Raw genomic sequence first — 7,031 nt, 5'->3', positions numbered from 1 at the left:
GATGAAATGGTTACAGACATCTGTGGTCTGGACCAGCTCTGTCACAGCGGCCCTTGAAGTTCCAGGGCTCACAATGAACTGTACTTACAACCTGCAGCTTCCAAGTGTTGCTCTGTTAGTCCTATTCTCTGGGCATTTATGGCCTCCAGCCCCAAGCCATAAATCATGAGCCACAAACTTATAACGGCTGTGACCGAAGGCCACCAAGCTTAAGAGGGAGGCGCCGCCATCGTTTGCCAGCCATCTGAGACGCTGGCCGCCCACGTACGGCACCCCTAGGGGGGTAAGAATTGCTCATGGAAGTTTTACTTTCACAAAAATGTTCTGAGGGCAGAAGGAAAAATGATTGGTTCAGAGAGATAACCAATGAAATTGTAGAGGAGGCGGGTCCAAGCAACTAGAGGAGGCGATTGATGTCTTGGTCCCACCTCCTCTCTGAACCATCTCTCTAAATCAATCATTTTTCCTTCTGCCCTCAGAACATTTTTGTGTAAATAAAACTCCCACGAGTGTACGAAATGGCCTCAGCCAGTACTGAACTTGCGACAGGCAGGGCAACAATCGCAGCCGGACCAGCTTGTGATGTCACTGGCAAGGTCGAGCTGAACATTCCCATCCTGACGGGCGCCTTTCCGGCGAATTCCGCTCGCCTACAGCAGGCAGTGCGCCGTCTCTATCAAAGGGCCATCAGCTGGAGACTGGCCCAGTGGCACCCATTTACTACAGCTGACCAAGCAGAGGGAATCTGGCACCCAGACATGAAGCCTCCCCCAAGAGGCTCTATCCAATAAATAGGGGGGAGGGGGGAGGCTCTCAGAAGAGGTGATGTAGCTACAAGGTGCCTTACAGGAATTGTTTAATGCTGTTTGTTTACATGGCAGCCATCATGGGCTTAGCTGCTTACCAAGACCTTACTGTCTGACCTGACCTTTGCATTCCTTTTCCCATTTTACAGCTGGTCTTTTAGAGAACAAATGTGCAATAAGTACCTTGTACAGGTGTACAAACAAGTTTCCCCTTTTGAGCCCCTTGGGAACAGAACTTGTGACCTTCTGTTCAGTAGTCTTAATGTTTCTGCTACCTGTGACCTATTAGGACCACAGCAATACAATAAAAAAAAGTCCAAACTTCAAAAGTAGCAGAGAACGATGCCTTTGATTGAAACCCTGCTGCCTCAGTATTCCTGCAGCCTCCTGTTTCTTTGCTTTAGTTATGTACATTATGTTCCACGGAGCCACATTGCCCCACATGACCACAAAGCCAGGAATAACATGACCTGACCACCACTCTTTGTTTGTATGTTATGCGATTTGGGATGAAGTCATCGGCCGCACGGCAAGCGGCTAGAGGCCTGGCGACTGGGCCTGCCAGCATTGTGATGGACCGGGAGGCTGAGAAGTTTGAGAGCTACACACGGTCTACATTATGCTTCACTGCCCTTCACACTCCAGCTTTCTCCTTCTCAGCCTTCCTCGTCAGTAACAAACTCCCCCCCTCCTCCCCCACCCAGACTGGGCAACTCACAGCTCCAGACACCCACCCCCCCCAGCAGTGAGCTCTCCCAGTATCCATGCTGGAGCTGTCCGCCAGTGCACTGGGAATCCTTCCTCCTTTGTGTCGCTCGGGTCTCCTTCCCCGGGAGAGGAGGAGGTCCATTGGTGGCAAAAAGAGACTTTTTTTCATGGCTTCAACCTATAAGTGGCTTCGATATGTTAATCTGGCCCAGATCCATCTCTAGCCGTATATCTTTAAAATGGCCAGAATATACGAGTGCAGAGCTATAGGGACAGAGGGAAGGATGGATAAAAGCAAACAAAACCTTATTCTCTGGAAAAAAAGAGACTGTGGTTGCTCCTTTAAGCCTTACAGTGGAAAGATTTAGAGAAGGGGGGGGGGGCTGAGAGAGGGGCAGATGCTGAGTTGTAGTGCAGCAAGCCCAGATTAATGCGGCCTCTCTGTGTCTCCCATCGGCTCCTGACGGGGCATCGCCCACCGACCCTGAGCGCAGCTTCACATGACATGAACCCCGGAGCTCAACACCCAGCCAGACCACTTACTCAAGCCTACCAACCACAGGAGGAGGACTGAACACCAAAAAGTTCCAGGTTCGGTCATGTTTGCCCGCGACTGACGCCGCGTTAACGCATTCAGGGTGCGTCGGGGTAGTTATCGCCGTGTCCTGCGGGCTCTTCTGTTCAGGAGATCCGTTTAACTGTCCCTGGCATCGGCGCTGCGGCTCTCAGCAGAACTTCGTGCAAAACGGGCCGTCCAGAAGCCCCTTGGCGCTGCAGCGATTTCCTTTAATTATGAAAAAAAGGCCTTTAAATAGTGCTTGGCTCATCGCAGGGAGCACGGCCCTGCCACTGCAGGCTCCTGTAATTGGATGTGAAGTTAAATCCAAGGCCCGGGACGGCGGCCCAGCTTTCTTCCGCCCCGCTTGCAGGACCGAGCTTCGACGCCCGGGTGCCGAAACGGCCAGGGGGTGATTGGTTCGTAACAGAAAAGGTTTGGCAGGACGGAACCTCCACCTCACTGGGGAATTATTAACCCGAGGATTATTTACTTAAGTATGTATTATTTTCAGGTCAGATTCTGTCGCGCTGAACCCAAACAGACTGACCGCAGGTGCGATCTGCAGAGACCGATCGCCGTCAGACACATGGGCAGTGAGGCGGTGACCGATGCCAGCTGGTCCGCATTCCTATCCGCAACAGGCCGGCCATAAGCTGACCCAGTTAGACACGCGGTGATACAGCAGCTTGTAGCGCCTCCTCGTTCCAAGCAGGTCAAGTTCAGCCTCTGTGCATCTCCTTTAATGATGAGGGGTAGAATTATGTCTCCTCAACAGGTAGGAACAGAATATGGCAGAAGGTGATCCTGCATCAGAAATTTAATAAAGTTTCATGCAGGAGAATCTTCCCTTAGCTGACATTTCAGGTTGAAGCATCAGTTGCTGTGGATCCTCACACGGACACATCACCGCCCATGTTCCGCTTCAGCCAAGTGGACGCACAGGTCTGGAAGATCCAGCCCCCTTTCCTTCCCCACTGTGCTGGAACAAATAATATTATATCAAGGTCCCAAGTGTGTTCTGTGCGTGTTTTTCTGTTGGGTCTTTTTGTAAGGAGTGTGTCCGATGCAGGAAATGTCGGACAGGTCGACAGTTTTTGTAGAAAGGAAAACGGCGCCGCCAAACGCCAAAGGATGTCTGGCTGTGGCCTGAACATCGCAGAATCTTCTGCTCCCTGGGTGGTTACACACATCCACTTGGGTGGACACCACCTGCATTTTTGGTCAGCATTCTTTGTGTGACCTCTAGTTTCCCTTTCACAAGTTATGCTTTTTTTTCTCTACTGAAATATTTGAAAGACTTTGCAACCCACAATATGAAACTCCATAATCTAACATGGCTCCTTTTTCCATGTTTGGATCATACCAGGGTGTAGTGAACAGAGCTGTTTGCTTTGCCAACTGGCATTTCTCTATGGCCATTATCCACCCCTTCAGATCTGATTTCACTCTTTCTCCGTTGCAGAAAAAAATAGTTGGACGGCTCAAAATTCCTTTTCGTTATGTAAATCACGACAGTTTGCACATTGATCACTTTAAAATCAATTCCCTGCTGCATGCGGGAGTGGATCAGTCCATGTACCTTGGACGTCGCAGGTCCTGCGTGCATGCATGAAGCTGCGAGGGTGTTTCCTTTGGGCCAGGCAGCAGGTAGCTGTGGGATCAGAGAAGCAGACATCAAGGCTGCTGGCTCAAGTACCTGCAGAGAGCTCTGCCATTATACCATCAAACTAAATATTTAGGTGAATCACAACATAAACAAATCACATAGCGTTATGTAATAAACCGAGAAACGAGCAAGCCTGCCCCCTCAGCCCCCCCCAATAAACGGAAAGGTGGGAAGCGTGTGTGTGTGTGTGTGTGTGTAAGTGTGTGTGCGTGTGTGTGCGCGTGTGTGTGTGTGTGTGTAAGTGTGTGTGCGTGTGTGTGCGCGTGTGTGTGTGTGTGTCTGTGTGTGTGTCTATGTATGTGTGTGTGTCTGTGTCTGTGTCTATGTATGTGTGTGTGTCTGTGTGTGTGTGTGTGTGTGCGCGTGTGTGTGTGCGCGTGTGTGTGTGCGCGTGTGTGTCTGTGTGTGTGTGTGTCTGTGTGTGTGTGTGTGTGTGTGTGTGACGAGCAGAATGAGCAATGGGTGTCCTCTCGGGGCCCTTTGGCTGCAGGCCGTGGAGTTGGGGGGGGGTGGGGGGGGGGGGCGGGGACTCTGTCATCTTTTCCAGGGGTGTCATGTCATCTGTGTTTCTCCGGCCGTGCGGCAGGGAGATTTCTTCCGAGGGGGCAGGACGCCAACAACAACAGCCGACTCCAGTAGGTCGGCACAGGAAGAGAGTGGCTGGAGGCTGATTTGTAAAGCCACCCCCCCCCCCCGACCAGCACGCCTTCATGTGTGCTGCTCCCCCGGGGGCCATAACGGCTCAGAGGCACATTCCTTTCACGTTATTCCTCAAGTCCATTTATGAGGAGCCTGATTTGAGGGGATTTAAACCTTTTTTAACATCTTTCACTGGTACTGGACTGCTGTGTTTGCTGTGTGGGGCTGGGGGGGGGGACTCCTCGCTCAGGTGGGGGCTGGGGACTGTTATCCCTTCCCTTCTCCAGCTGACCTGGGGGTCCAGTGGGAGAAACCCCATCTGCATAAGTGATGCCCGCCCCCCCCCCCCCCCATGTAGTATGTGTGAGGAAACTGGGACATGCTTTTGTACAATACATTGCTTTTGCTTCCCCCACAAAGTGAATCTGCTGTTGGACCTGATTCAAAAGATCTCCATTACCAAGCACAGGCTCTTTATACCGCACTGTGAATATTATGGGATGGAGAAGCTTCCTCTCTCTAGATAAGTTACACTTTCCTATAGTCACACGGTGAACGTTGACGAGTTTGACGTGTTGGCTGATGCCAGTGGCTGGATGCATTTTAGAGCATGTCATGTGTTTGGGATTTTCTGAATGACCTCTGACGGTTTCAAGAGAATCTGCCAGTGAGTATTTAACAGCTCAGTATGTCTATAGCACAACTTTTAACTGTATGACTATGTCAAAAAGCACTTTGTCACAGTAGAGTTGAAGACCTTAAAGGAGCCACATCTAAAGCAGTCCTGAAGCCATACTGGAATTGCACTGGACACGCCGTACACAAATACACACAGTACAGATATCTTCTGACAGCAGAATTGGCTCTTGTTTCTAATTCAGTGCTGTCAAATGTGATTGTTTCAAATCCGTACATGTTTATGAAGTCATGTTGCTTTGAGGTATTTCTGCAGCCTACAACAGTGTTTCCCAATCCGGTCCTCGGAGATTCATTGTCGGTCCATGTTTTTGCTCCCTCCCGGCTCCCGGCACAAAAACGTTGACTGTCTGTGGGTCCTCGAGGACCGGATTGGGAAACACTGGCCTATATGGGTAAAATTATTTTTAAAGAATTACTAGGAGAAATTAGCGCTTCATTCAGCTCAGTGCCCTCTCTCTTAAAGGGGCCTGACACAGACTGCCCTCTCTCTTAAAGGGGCCTGACACAGACTGCCCTCTCTCTTAAAGGTGCCTGACACAGACTTCCCTCTCTCTTAAAGGGGCCTGACACAGACTGCCCTCTCTCATAAAGGTGCCTGACACAGACTGCCCTCTCTCTTAAAGGGGCCTGACACAGACTGCCCTCTCTCATAAAGGTGCCTGACACAGACTGCCCTCTCTCTTAAAGGTGCCTGACACAGACTGCCCACTCTCTTAAAGGGGCCTGTCACACACAGGTTTATCCCTGTACCATTTCCAAGCTTATTTGGGCATTCAGCACTGCCGTACATCACTGACAGTAGAGGTGACCTTTCCAGTGAGGGAAATGCAATTCTGAGACACCTCAGCAGGGGGCAGTATAGGTCATCCAGGTCAGGAATTTGATTGGCAGGGACAGGTGAGACAACTGGAGGGGGCGGTGGAGGGGCGGGGCCATCAGTGAGCAGTGCCTTTGCAGATGTTCTGGTTGTAGAATGACCAAGGCAGCCGGACGAAGCGGAAGCGGAAAACAGGGGCTAGTAGGTTTTCACGTGACTCTGAACATGCTGGCTTCAAGACTTCAGTCCGAAACGCTGGAGGAGCAGAGTGAGCGTGTTTAGAGCGAGAGAGGGAACATCAGCTGGAACAGTCTCTCAGCGGCGTGCCAGTGTGGGGAAAGATGGTCGGGGCAGATCAACAACAGGGTTTTATGGGTTATTAATGAAAACAAGGCCATCAGCTGGATGCTGTTTGTTTTGTGTGAGCAGATGCATTCCACACAACAACGTCTAACCCTGTGTCAAGCACCCCTGGAAACCCCCCCGGACGGATATCACTCCTCTTCCAGGGGGTTGTTTTATTCCCTTCACCCCGTCACATTTTTGCCCTTGAACCGGTGTCGAAGTCATCACCTTCCCTTTAAAAACGAACTCATAGTGAGCGTCTGACAATTTTGCATCAGCTAGATTTCACTTGAAACTTCTCTAAATCGTGAGGAGGCAGGCCATCTGGGGCGCGATCTGGCAGATAGTTCCGCTGCTGAAAAATGAGAACACAGAATCCAGTCACTTGCGGCTGGCTGTCTCCTTCCTCCCCAAATAAAATACACCCTGAATGTGTCTCGTCCTTCCATTTCAGCTCCTTCTCTAATCACACCACGGACAAAGGAAAGCCTGAAGTTGTCTGCTCACGCAGAGTTAGATGTGCGAGTCTGTCAGAGGCCTGTCGTGGAGTCTGTCAGAGGCCTGTCGTGGAGTCTGTCAGAGGCCTGTCGTGTGCACTTTACAGCTGCAGTCGGTGACTTTTCAGTTTTCAAAACCCCTAGACTTGGACACAGTCACTAAGATAGTGGGCGGACATCTTCTTCACTGCATTTTCATCCAGTGCCAGTCTCGTTCCAGAACTTTTAGGTGACAGCACTGAAGTTTTGGTATCCTCATTTACAGATTCAGTCTTTTTCCAGCTGCCATTTGCTT

The sequence above is a fragment of the Paramormyrops kingsleyae genome, chromosome 11 (genome assembly GCF_048594095.1).
Source record: "Paramormyrops kingsleyae isolate MSU_618 chromosome 11, PKINGS_0.4, whole genome shotgun sequence".
NCBI classification, from domain to species: domain Eukaryota; kingdom Metazoa; phylum Chordata; class Actinopteri; order Osteoglossiformes; family Mormyridae; genus Paramormyrops; species Paramormyrops kingsleyae.
This window is presented reverse-complemented; position numbering follows the sequence as displayed.